At 40.9% G+C, this 14,266-nt stretch overlaps 1 pseudogene; it reads right to left on the bottom strand.

Annotated features, from left to right (window-relative positions):
* The window catches only part of LOC129698424 (basic proline-rich protein-like), a 228,048-nt pseudogene that overhangs the window by 180,526 nt on the left and 33,256 nt on the right, over positions 1–14,266 (bottom strand).

Genomic DNA, 14,266 nt, shown 5'->3' on the forward strand with positions numbered 1-14,266 from the left:
AATCTATTCAGTGGATAAAAAGGTGAATGGAGGAGAGGTCTTCAGAGCGAGGAACAGAATGGGGTGTTGGGGGGGGGGGGGGGGGGGGGGGGGGGGGGGGGGGGGGGGGGGGGGGGGGGGGGGGGGGGGGGGGGGGGGGGGGGGGGGGGGGGGGGGGGGGGGGGGTGGATGGGGGGGGGGGGGGGGGCAGGTGAGGGGTGGGGGGGGAACTACAGTGGAATGAAGGCAGGCAGGCATCACCCTGCCATTCATACAGTAATACCAACTGAAATAAGCAACTTAAAATACATGAGTTCAATCAAGTATTCTGATCTCTTAGATGCCATTCCACTGCATATCTGCAGTTGCTGGTTTTTACACTGAAGATAGACACAAAAAGCTGGAGTAACTTTGCAGGACAGGCAGCATCCCTGGAGAGAAATGGATGACATTCTGGGTCTGAAGAAGGGTCTCGACCCGAAACGTCACCTATTCCTTCTCTCCAGAGATGCTGCCTGTCCCGCTGAGTTACTCCAGCATTTTGTTATCGTCAGCAGCATACATGTTCTCCAACTATCAATGGAGTGTCTCTTTGTGCGCTTTCAGCTCCAGGGACAAATGAAATTGTCAGTTCATTGTTCAAAGCTAAATTATCTTCCTAAGCTCAATAGCACTTCTGACTAAGATGCTGCTTCATTAGAAATGCTGGTGAGAAATTAGGAAATTAATTCTTAACTTCATGCTGATTTGATAGTAATGAAAGAAGTCCATTACTACAATCACTCTGATAATTAAAAGATAACGAACATTCTCAATTGCCAGCAAAATAGAATATAAGAGATAAAAATAGCTAGAAGAATGTGAGGATATAAAACTATTGTAATTCTTCCTTTCTTGCTATTAAGCACTAAATCCACTAATGAGATGAGAATATAAATTGTAGCAAGTGTAAGTAATGTGAACACTCTCAACTGTTCCACCATTCAAAACAATCTTGTGCCATTTCCATTCAATGCCAATGGCCAAGCAAATAGTCCATGAATTCCCTATCCCTTGGCTCCATGAATATACAAAAATCTGAATGAATTTCCATTCTGAATATATTTAGTGGAATCGCAGCACTTCGCTTATGGAGCGAAGTGGATGAAAATATTTCTTCTCATTTCGACATGAAACAAATAACTTCTTATATTGCGATTGTGATCCAATATAATCCAATTTCTTTTAAGAAACAGCATACTACTTATATTGAGAGTGTGATCCAATAGATACTCCCCCAGTGGAAACCTCATCTCTGCATCTACCGTGAGTCGTGTCAGAAGTTTATGATTAAATGAGACTACTTTGCATCATTCAAATTATAGAGAGCATGGTATGGGACTGCCTGATCTCTCTCCCTAAGTAGATTCTCCACCCTCTATTCATGCCAGGAGTCAGCAATGCAAGAGGCCACAGAGGATCAGTCCGATCTCTCACGGGAATATCCCTCCCCATTATTAACACCATCTACACAAGGCTCTGCCTCAAGAAAGTGGCATCTATCATCAAGGGTTCTCATCATCCAGGCCATGCCCTCTTTGATTATTTGTTTTTTTTTTAAATATATATAGAACTTGTTTTAGTTTTTTATTATAGGTTTTACAGAGTACTAAGCTTGAAATCTGACAACACTATCTTGACTCATTACTACCGTCAGTCAGGAGGCACAGAGCATGTGAAGTTCCACACCACTACTTTGAGGAACGGTTATTTTCAAACAACTATCAAGTTCCACACCACAACTTTAACTCCTTCTTCAGTAATGGAACATCATAGACCACTCCTTTCCAGCTATGGACATGTTTCCTAATTGCATATTTTTGCACTAGTATTTGTTTTTTGTGGTATTTTTCTCATCTTGTTCTCTTATCTTATTAATATACTACATCAACGTACATACAGTGCACATTTCTGTGTGGTCTGAGTGCTTGTGCCTGTGATGCTGCTACAAGCAAGATTTCTATCATATTGGTACCTCACCATACTTGTGCAAATGACAAGAAACTCAAAAAAAATGTGTGCAATTTCAATTCATCTGAAGCCTGAAATTGAGAAGGATGGTTTTAGGAAATGAAGAAACTTAGATTTGTTTTAATTCAGTGAGTGAATGAATGAATGGAAGGAAGAGACAATGAATCGAAGTATACTTTCTATAGGCAGTTTTCCATGATCAGTCGTTCAAACAATAAAGATAACGCCAATCTGTCAGTCTGAAGAAGGGTTTCGGCCCGAAACATTGCCTATTTCCTTCGCTCCATAGATGTTGCTGCACTCGCTGAGTTTCTCCAGCACTTTCGTCTACCTAAGATAACGCCAATGATGCCTATAATTCAACAAGTTGCTGGAATACAAACTTTGATATGGAGAGATACAAGAGATTTGTCAATTAATTATTTTACGGTTTCATATGGTTATTTCAGATATAATTTAGGTTCAAGTTTATTGTCATGTATACTGAGGTACAGTTAATAGCTTTATTTTGTGTGCTATCCAAGCAAATCACTCATTTTAACCAAATGTTCCTCAAGTATTCAACTTTATTACTGTTTTGCAGCAGTTTTTAAGCATTTATGGTATCTGTATTCTGAGGTCAGTTAAGAGACATCTCGTTGTTTTGTGAGAAAGTGGAGAACGGTGAAATCAGTGCATCAACAGAAGTAATTTTAAAAAACAGCTGAAGGACAGAAGGAGAAGTTGAAGACAGACTGCGGAGTGGTCAGGAAGTTTTAGAGGCTTCGGGAATATCCAGCAGATTGAAAAGCAAGGTTATTTTTAGAGGCGTTCAAGTCTACGACCGGAGGCCCACTAGGCATAGGACCCATGTCTGATTTTCATGAAAGGGAATGGGGAAACAAAAGGGACAGTCTTGGAAGAGGCAGTAGTGGCTTTAGAGGGTGGGAAGAAAAGAAAAGAGCATGGAACATAAGACAGACGTTATACAAAAGTGATGAGAAGGGTCTCGACCTAAACTTCACTCATTCCTTCTCTTCAGAGATGCCGCTTGTCCCACTGAGTTACTCAAGCATTTTGGGTCCTTCCACAGCATACATATTCTCCCACTGTACTCATGGCAGAATCTAGGTGGTACCCTTAGTACTTTACTATTGTATGAAAAATTAATATTGGAAACAGTTCACTGAAAGCTTTTTGAAAAACTCATTACTGATTTTGCTTTTGTATTCTGTATCTTGAGATTATGGTTGAGGTCTATGACTTGTTTTGTTTACGAATAGTTCTATGAACATATGATGCATGTGATGAATCTGTCCCAAGTATTCTCTTCTCTTACAGCACCAAACCCCACTTGCAGAATAATTACTCTTCCTACATAAACAACACTTGATCTGTCATCATGAACAACCTCACAGATCTTGATCAGTTAGAAGAATACTTGCAATTGAGAGGGTCCAGTGGAGGTTTATGAGAATGATCTCAGAAATGATTGGATTAACATGTGATGCACGTTTGACTGCACTGGACATGTACTCCGTGGAGTTTAAGATGAGGGGGAACCTCATAGAAACTTACTGAATAGTGAAAGGCCTGGATAGAGTGAATGTGGGCAGGACATTTCCAACAGTGGGAGAGTCTATGACCAGAGCCCATAGCCTCAGAATAAAAGAGCGTACCTTTAGAAAGGAGACGAGGAGGAATTTCTTTATTCAGAGTTTGGTGAATCTGTGGAATTCATTGTCAATGACTACTGTGGAGGTCGAGTTAATGGATATTTTTAAGTGGGGAACTGACAGAGTCTTGATTAGTAATAGTGTCAGAGATTAATGGGAGAAGGCAGGAGAATGCGGTTGAGGGGGAAAGATAGGAATAGACTTGATGGGACGAATTACCCAATTCTGCTCCTAGAATTTACGAGCTTTTGAATACTTCTCAACCTTTTCATCTCTGTATTCTCAAGCCTACCTCCTCCCCCCATTTTTCCAATATTTCAAATGACTAGAAATGTATTATTTTTTAGGTTATTTAAAATGTAATTTATCAAAATTATCTTCATCAGTGACTAACAATCTGAATGAAACAAAGCTAAAAGCTCCATAATTGTGGTTAATTGCAATGATACTGATCCTATATAAAGAGTTTTACAAAATAAAAATCATTTTACTTTTTCAGGTCAATTGAGATATAATTTTGCTACATTCTATCAGCAGTTTCTAAATAAGTTTATAATACCTCATTTGAGGATGCTAATGCAGTCTCTCATTCTGTTATGTGGAAAAGCAGAGAGGGTCTTAGAAAATGGCAAAGTCAGAGCATCAACAGAAACAGTGACATAAAGCATAAATAGAACGAGATAAACTGAAAATCAGTTGCTAAATCTTAAGCACAGCGAACCCTGTTAGACTGCCATTATATCGCTTCTGCTGGCCTTCGACTGGTGTCTGTGAATTACAGCAACGTCTGGCAACCAATCTAGAGTCACAACCTCCTTCCATTTTGCCGCAGTTCACAAAAAGGTCAACACCGGTAACAGATATTCCCCCTAGAGATACACAGATCCCTGTTCACATTAAGAGCCTTATCCTCTGCCAACACTGAAGTTACCAAACAAAACATCATTAAATATTCCATTGAACATAGCTGCAGATCTGCTGCATTATGAATAAAAGCAAAATGATGTCAGTTGACCTCTGAGGGTCAGGTTGCAATGATAATTTAGAGCCATACTGTGGCAGAGTCACAAGTAACTACATGTAGTTGAAACTATGTATAAAGGTAACATTTTATAATCATAAAAGCAGACAATAGAGAGGAGAAAGTGGACCCAGGGTGAAATTAGATATAAACTAATGAAGCTGTTGAAAATATCCGGCTATACTAAGATAGAAGTTCCATATTACACGCTCCACATTACCAAGCAAGATTATGATTTTACAGGTGCTTCTGTTAATCCTGGCTAAATTAGACAGGCTAGGTCTTCAAAATGGGGTAAAAACTTCAAGGTTGCTGGGTAATTTGGTCTATTTGGAGTTGCTCTCTGCAGAGCTGGGACAAGCTGCGAAGAAGTGCCAGTGTGTCTTGAGCTTAGATACAAATTGCAAGCAAAGAATGAGAACATCTGCAAACCCTGTCAATTAGGTGCAAAATGCATAGAATGGATTGGATGGCTGCAAACCAGACATGCACCTTGTAAATAATTATAAATAATGTTGCAAAGTTTGACTTTGCCAAGTGTTGATTGGATGAGGTATTGAGCATTGTCTGGGTTTCCTGCAGATCAGGGTAAATGTTTCTAAGTTGGCTTCCATACGAAGTACAGCAATGTCTGGCAACCAATCTAGAGTCTCAACCTCCTTCCATTTTGCCGCAGTTCACAAAGAGGTCAACACCGGTAACAGATATTCCCCCTAGAGATACAGGGTCTGTAAACAGGGTCTGATTAGGAAAAGTCAGCATGGATTTGTGCCTGGAAGGTCATGTTTGACTAATCTACTTGAATTCTTTAAAGAGGTTACTAGGGAAATTGGCGAGGGTAAAGCAGTGGATGGCTATATGGACTTTAGTAAGGCCTTTGACAAGGTTCCTCATGGAAGGTTGGTTAAGAAGGTTCAACTGTTGGGTATAAATGCAGGAGTAGCAAGATGGATTCAACAGTGGCTGAATGGGAGAAGCCAGAGGGTAATGGTGGATGGTTGTTTGTCGGGTTGGAGGCAGGTGACTAGTGGGGTGCCTCAGGGATCGGTGTTGGGTCCTTTGTTGTTTGTCATGTACATCAATGATCTGGATGAAGGTGTGGTAAATTGGATTAGTAAGTATGCAGATGATACCAAGTGTTGTGGATAATGAAGAGGATTTCCAAAGTCTACAAAGAGTGATTTAGGCCATTTGGAAGAATGGGCTGAAAGATGGCAGATGGAGTTTAATGCTGATAAATGTGAGGTGCTACACCTTGACAGGACAAATCAAAATAGGATGTACATGGTAAATGGTAGGGAATTGAAGAATACAGTTGAACAGAGGGATCTGGGAATAACCGTGCATAGTTCCTTGAAGGTGGAATCTCATATAGATACGGTGGTAAAGAAAGCTTTTGGTATGCTAGCCTTTATAAATCAGAGCATTGAGTATAGAAGCTGGGATGTAATGTTAAAATTGTACAAGGAATTGGTGAGACCAAATCTGGAGTATGGTGTAAAATTTTGGTCGCCCAATTATAGGAAGGATGTCAACAAAATAGAGAGAGTACAGAGGAGATTTACTAGAATGTTGCCTGGGTTTCAACAACTAAGTTACAGAGATAGGTTGAATAAGTTGGGTCTTTATTCTCTGGAGCGCAGAAGGTTAAGGGGGGACTTGATAGAGGTCTTTGAAATGATGAGAGGGATAGACAGAGTTGATGTGGATCAGCTTTTAAAATTGGATAAGCATATGGAGAAGGGAATGACAAATAAATTGTATTGTGTATTGCGTATTGTGTATTGTGAATTGGGAGTGGAGGGTTATGAAAGCAGGCAGGTGGGACTAAGGGAAAAAAGTTGTTCGGCACGGACTTGTAGGGCCGAGATGGCCTGTTTCCGTGCTGTAATTGTTATATGGTTATATGGAAGTCCGGTTTGAATACAATGTATTGAGCTGTTGTATTATTGGGTTAGGGGAATTTCTGTTATGTTTGTAGGTATTTAAAAACGTACCTGAATCGTGGCTGAGCATCTGCCATCCCCTTGTGTGAGGAGCTGTTTGGAGGGGGCGGGTTTAAAACCCGATTTTTACTAGGCTGTTCCAATCGCAATGTTCAGCCTAGTAAATCATTAACGGAGAATCGTAAGACCCGGTCCCAAAAGCTATTATTAGTTTTATTGTGAAGAGTGGAGGGTTTAAAAGCTGTTCAGTGCAAGGGCAGCCCCAGGTTTTATAAAGCAAACAATTAAAGATATGTACTTATTTTTACATTAAATGGGGCATGTAAACCCTATAATTATAATTTTCTATAGCGAGTTGTTTTGGCTTTTTACGGAGTATTTTTCTCGTCCTAAGCATTTGAGGGCACGAGATGGCCTGCTGTCAACATTCTAAACCTGCGCGTGCTGTACCCATTAGTTATATGGATTTAAATGGTTTATTTGGAGCAACTGAACACTAAATTCCTTCCATTTGGCCTATAAATTAATGTAAATATAAAAATGTTATTGTGAATTATTTGTGATAATCTTTGGACACTTAGGGGAAAAATGTTAATCTTTCCTTAAGAAATGTGGATTATCTAAGATCACAGCTCTTTTGTAATGCCCATTGAAAATCATAGGGAACAAGATGCTAATTTCCGAGTATGAAAATGGTCATAACTTTTTAAATACTTGAGATATGAAAGTGAATTTGGTGTCCGGTTATGCTTTATCTGATGGGATAAAGTCCACTAAATCTCAAAATTTTTCATTGCGTTGGGGTTAATCGATATCTGGGGGTTATGAAGAGACCACCCCATGTGCTTGACCTCCAGGTCCCGGGACATATTAAAGTCCACTACCACGAGGTTCAGCGTTGATCTTCTGGGGGAGCGCTTGAGCCTGCGTGAACTTATGGAGTGTCTCTATCTGAACGAGGCCTAGAGAGCTTGAACAGGTAGATACGAGGATCAAACCCGCGGTGGGATAGGTACAGTAGTTGAAATATGATGCACTTCTGTTAAAATAAAATTTAGTTGTTTCAAGTGCTTGATTGAGTGTATTTATTGAAACTAGACTGGGGGGAAGCTCAGCAATTAGGAATTCCCATTCTGGGCTCGTTCGGGATCTCAAAACACAACTTTGCGATCAAAGGTGTTGAGCTGTTTCAAATGTGAGTGCAGATATCGGGTCCAAGGTGCAGTTTTCGTATTGATTTTCGGCACTTCGTTAATCGGAGTGGATCAATCATGCACAGACTTGGGAAAGGGTCTAATCGAGATCATTCAGGGGAGGAGTCACCTCGCTGATTGATTGCGCTACGAGGAAGACTAATTATGTGGGGTTTACTGGATGCTTATAGTCTATATTGGGGAATGTTTTGGTTTATTGATAATCGGTGGAATATTTTCATTCATAATTATAGATTTTTTGGCGTGGTTTGGGTTTGTCTGTTTGTGCAAACTTAAAGTTAATCGAGTGAGAGAGATTGCTGCGTGGGAGACTGTGAGTGGGAGTTAGACTTGGATTGAGATCCTTTGTTTGAAAGTTTGGAATTGAATGCAGTGATTATGATTTAACTGATAAGAGGGTTGGGAGAGAGACCGAATAGGAGCAAGTGGTTTGAATAATTGAATAGGAGTGACTGGAAGATAGTCGAAAGGAAGCGATTGCTAGAGTAAGTGTGAATCGGAAAGAACAAATGTGTGGGAGAGATTCCATTGACTTTGAAGTCTGAGAGGAGGAGTGATTGAAAGAGGTGTTAGTGTCTCGAACCTTTATTTTGTAATTTGTGTTTTGACCATTGTTTCGAAAATGGGGAATGTCTCTGAAAAGGATCGATCAAACAAATCGGAAAGCCCGCCAAGGATAATTTACAGGGAGCTTCCAAATGAAGCGGATAGACCGAGAGGATTATCGGGGAAATTAAATACAATTTTGAAAGACAAACTTCGGTCGTTGGGAGGAATAAAGTCTTTATTTGGGACAAACTATATAGACACGATCGTTAAAAAATATGGGAATAATGAGGAAGGAAACAAGTTAATTGGGATGTGGAGGATATTCTTCACTAAAGGAAAAAATAGTTAAAGAAATTGTCTTGCTATCCACCCTAAGAATGGTGGCTTGTAAATTGGGAATAGGAGAAAACGATAGAACTGATCTTTCTCAGGACATTCCTGAGCGGGGTCAGTAAGAACTTGTAAGCCAATAGCAGGAACAGGACAGAGTGTCATCTTTTGGAAGTGAGACTACTGAGATGGCTCTTAATGGGGAGGTGCCGACGAAAGCCAAATCAGGTCATTTCGGTAAGAGTGAACCAGGGTCTGCACATCTTGAAGGGAGAAATATTTATTATATGCCAGGGTATGCTGAATTCTTCGGTGTGGAGCAAGAGCCACAGCAGTCCTCACGGAACTCTCATGTTCCCAATTCGGCGAAACAGTGTGCAGTCTGGGAGCGGGCCGCATGGGAGGAGTCAGCATTATTTTCAGCTCCTCCCCCTAAATTTAAATCTGAAATAGAGACATCGGGGAGAGATCTTCTATCTCCTATGATTGCCCCCACAGGTGGAAGACAGTAGGGGAACATTAATGAGCTAGAAAGAAGACTTCATCACCATGGGTGTCGAAACTAATTAGGGATTCCAGTAGCGAGAGGATGAAATAATCCTATTTGAAGTCTCAGGATAAAACAAATAGCCTTTCAGGGAGTGAGATAAGGGGAGAGTATGGATGGATTGATCCAGACATGAATAATATTATTATGCCAGAATAATTCACCATGGTAGGGGATTTAGTAAGGACTCCCCGTAGACAATGTGTTTGTAGGGAGATGCCTGCAATAGATATAAATGTCCCTCAGACCACAGACAGTCAGACATCAAGGCAGCCTGGTTCACCGGCAGCCCAGAAATTAGAGGTTCAAATAAAATAATTAAGAACAGCTGAGGATACGGAGGAAGAAGACCTCAAGGCCTGGATAGACCTCCCATTCACAGAACTGACCTTTCCTCAATTTGGCTGGCGAGGTTATAGAGCAATCCGGCCCGATCAGTGTTTTAGTTGTGGGAGATTAGGACACGAGTCGGTCGTGTCCCATGAGAGAATATTATCAGGAAGGAAGGGCGCAGAGAAGGAGGCCACGGGAGTCACAGAAACCGATGGATTCCAAGACTCTTGGGACGAGGACAATGGCAGGGAGATCAGGGGGAAGGGACATTCCAAAAAAATACCAATTTCAGTAGCCCTGACCTGCCAGTTAACAGCAATACCATCTATTAAAATTAAAGGCATCCTCACATGGCCTGAGAAACAGCACTATAGATTAAATAGAACACCACCCCTTCCAAATAGAAGATACATAGAATCCGACTCTCAAAGAAACCATTACTAAAAGGAAGTGCGACAGGGAAACATGGTAGCTGGCGTGAAAAGGGATGGCAACTAAGGAATGGAAATGGCATTAGGGAGAGAAGAAACAAACTTGCCGTGCAGGAGGAATGGGAGTGGGGAAAGAAGATATTGAATTAATGTATTGCTGAGTTTGTGCCTGCAGGACAGTATATCAACGAGAGACTATCTGGGGAGTGAGGTAAAATAATGCGCAGACCCTTAAGAACGGGAAGAAGACAGCAAAGGTAATGTAGCTCCCCAGAAATTGGTGACCAGCAGGAAGAACTGATACTGTCCTGCCCTTTTAAAACATTTGGGAAGGCCAGCAGGCAGAGCAATATGCTCCTCAGTATCTCCACTCCCTAGTGAATGAAACTGCCATCAGAAAGGAAGAAGAGAAGGACCTACCCTAGTGCCCAAGTTTAATATCACCTAGCTATTGGAGAAAGAAAAGGAAGGAGAGTCAAGGACACTTTAATCATCTTTGATAGAAACAACATCGACAACCTATAATGACTTCTGGGACAAGCCTCACTTTAAAGGACGGACTTCAAATAAACAAAAATTCCGCTGTGGTAAGGAGTAAAATACCCGAATTAAGTTTAAATTATGGGTTTTAGTAATACATTTATGAATTTTGGATTCGGTCTCCAAATTGTATGGTGATGAATTGGAGGGACTTTAAAAAAATGTTGAGCTTTGGAATAGTGTGAAAGATACATATTCTACATGCACTGGGATGATTTAGGAATAATTGGAGTTTGGTTATTAACTGACATTGTTGTTATTTCATCCTCAAAATGGCAGACAAAGATTTGAAGGATTGTTCAAAGGAGATCAAGAAGGATGGAACATGGATCATGGAATTACTTTGGGAATATGAGCATTGGAATTAGAATTGGGATTAAAACTAAAAATAAAATTGAAAATTAAAATGGGAATTGAAATTGGAGTTGGAATTGGAAATGGTCGAAAAAATGAGCAGCAGGACCGCCCTTAAAGGTGAGGGGTTATAAAACCCGGAAGTGTGGGTGTGGCTCAGTCTCTGCATGATGGGGGGAGGGAGAGGTCACGACTGTCTCAGCTGTGAATCAATTGAACACATTGAATGTCTACTGAACTGAGTTTGGTGTTTTGTGTGGTTTTATGGTGGTTTCACCCTGCATGAAATCGTATGAAGCTGCATTTGAATTTGGTGGCCTTGCACCCTGCTTGAAATGGAATGAAGTAGCACTTGAATTTCATGGCCTAGCACCCTGCTCATAGTGGTAAGAAACTGCACTTGCATTTGGTGGCCTTGCACACTGTTTGAAATGGTAAGAACATGGATTTGAATTTGGTGGCCTTGCACCTTGCTTGAAATAGAATTTCAAGGAATAGTCATGAATCAACTGCCAGCCCACCAGCCGTGAGCGAGCTGCCAGCAGATCAGGCTTGAGGGACTGAGCTGCCACCCCAAGAACCCATACCAGCACTCCAGAAAGCCCCCCCACTGGCTACCAATATTGGTATTGGTGGAGAGGTGGAATATTGCGTCGGGGGACCAGCCCTCCCATGTGAACATGGGACCCAACGGGTCCTACTTAGTCTAGTATAATCTATATATCAACACCCCTGCCGAACGTTCATTGGGTTAACATCACATTAGATTCAACGGGCAGTTTTTCTACCCCGTGAGCTCTAAATCCATGCAATTCTGTGCTGGTTCAATGAAAAGATTATTGATAGATGTGCTGGGGCTGAACAGAAGGCTGGGAGTTCAGTTTGTGCTCTAGATTCCTAAACTGAACTTCCATCCAGTTAAGTATTTGAATGCTGGCAATTCTCTTTGGATCTGCTACCTTACAAGCAGAACATACTTTAAAAACAAGTGAAGAGAAATTTGTTGATGTATGCTCAGCATTAATTTTTAGTCTATTTTGTAGCTATTTATGATGATATTTTTGTTATTGCAAATTGGAGCTTCTTCATTCAGACAGAAATCAAAAACAAAACCTGGTACATTTGAGCGATGATGACTGCCACTTTTACACAATCTGTTATAATTATGTCAAGAATAGAACCACTACTCTTAAACAAATAAATGTTGGGTTGAATCATCGGTTCCAGAATATCTTGTGACCTCCACAAGAAAATTACATTTTGTGTTGGCTGTATTCAGTTGACTGCAGAGATGTCTGCAAAAAACAGGTCTATTCCATGAGCAATTTATCCTATTCTACTTTTGTTTTTGATTGTCATTGGGGGGGAAAAAAAAGTTCTGTCTTTTTCAGATAAAATTGTTAACAGGAAAGTAAAGATTTGTGCACAATACAAGTTCACCATTTTATACTGAATGTGGAGAGCATTCTTCATAGCTCCAATTGCAGTCCAACTGATTCTAATTATCATGCTTCACTGCGATTGAGAGCTGGAGACACCCCTACAGAGAATGACATTTAAGTAATGTAAACAAATTTATCCTCCAGGTTTCAAAAATATTACACAAATTAAAATGTTCCAAAATGTAAAAGTGGAGCTGTTAAGAGACTAAAACTTCCAGAAGATAATAATAGATATGTATATGATGTTGGGTTGAATCATTATATATACACGTGTGTGTGTGTGTGTGTGTGTGTGTGTGTGTGTGTGTGTGTGTGTGTGTGTGTGTGTGTGTGTGTGTGTGTGTGTGTGTGTGTGATCTTAAATAATAAATTAGATAATACTAATTCGTTTTTAATTATACAAAGAAATAATAAAAATTGTATTTGTGAAAAAAAAGGAAATATGAAAATTTCTAATTTTCAAAATGTCTTTGTATAATTAAAAAAATCTAATTCATGGGCCATGAATTTTCTCAAATCTCCTGCTCTACTTCCATGGCTGCAACAGATGTTGCTCAGAAACAAACGAATTAGCCCAATCTGTATGTTCCACTTGCGATGAAAATGAAATCTGCTACAAAGATGTCGCCCATCACAAAGCTGATCTGATAAATTCTGCAGAATACACCTATTTCACACTAATTGTGATTATAATCCAGACGGAACTAGAGATTGTAAGGCAGCAACTCTACCGCTGCGCCACCGTGCTGTTAAGGTGAGGGCAATATTGCATCCCACCATTACTAATATAAATGTTGCCAAATGGGGTTTTGAATGATGCCCGACTCATTGAGTAAGCCCCTGTCCCACTTAGGAATCCTAAACAGCAACCTCTGGTGACCTTGCCCGGCACCCAAAAAAAACAAATCAAGGTTGAGGTGACCTGCAACCTCCTACCACCTCCCACGCACATGTTGAAAACCTTCCTCGACCATGAAGAAAACCGGCTTCAACTAGACCTGCAACTAAAAAAATTATCGATTTTTAAAATGGCAACCTATTTTTAGTCGAGGCCAGTTTTAATCATGACTAGACTAAGTGGGACACGTTGTGTCCCAGCATCACGCAGGAGGGCTAGTCATCCAACGCAATATTCCACCTTTCCACCAATTCTAATATTGGTGGCCAGTTGGGGGGTGGGGGGGGGGGGGGGGGGGGGGGGGTGTGGGCTTTCTGGAGCGCTAGTATGGGTGTTGTGGGCTGAAGGGACTGGTTTCCAGAGGGCTAGTATGCAAATTGTGCGCCAAATGGATTCTTGGGCTGGCGTCTCAGTCAATCAAGCCTGTTGTGCTGGCAACTCACTCACTCACGGCTGGTAGTTGACTCGCGGCTAATCCTTGAAATTCTATTTCAAGCAGGGTATAAGGCCACCAAATTCAAGTGCAGTTTCTTACAATTTCTTGCAGGGTATAAGGCCACCAAATTCAAGTGCAGTTTCATACCATTTGAAGTAGGGTGCAAAGCCACTAAAGACAGCGAGTCGTGACCTCTCCCTCCTCCATCTTGCAGAGACTGAGCCACACCCACATATCCGGGTTTTATAACCCCTACCCCCCACCAGAAAAGGTGTGGCTTTCATGGCGTGATTGACAGGAGAGAGATTCTCAACATTTTTTTTAAACTAATAACACTTTTACGTTTCATTGATCGAAAGAATTCTCTGCACCTGCTCAGCGGAGGGGGACCGAGTAAGATGGCCAAAAATCACAGCCGTAAGTGGTAGCGTTTTATCTAAAATCAATATACAGTGCGAACAGGAAGTAAGTGCATTTACAGTAGTGCCTTTTAACTTCAAGCCAAAGCACCCAAGCCAACATTTGCAGTAAATAGTGCCTTTCAACATCAAGCCAAAGCACCCAAGCCACCATTTGCAGTA

Source organism: Leucoraja erinacea, chromosome 6 (genome assembly GCF_028641065.1).
Source record: "Leucoraja erinacea ecotype New England chromosome 6, Leri_hhj_1, whole genome shotgun sequence".
NCBI lineage: Eukaryota > Metazoa > Chordata > Chondrichthyes > Rajiformes > Rajidae > Leucoraja > Leucoraja erinaceus.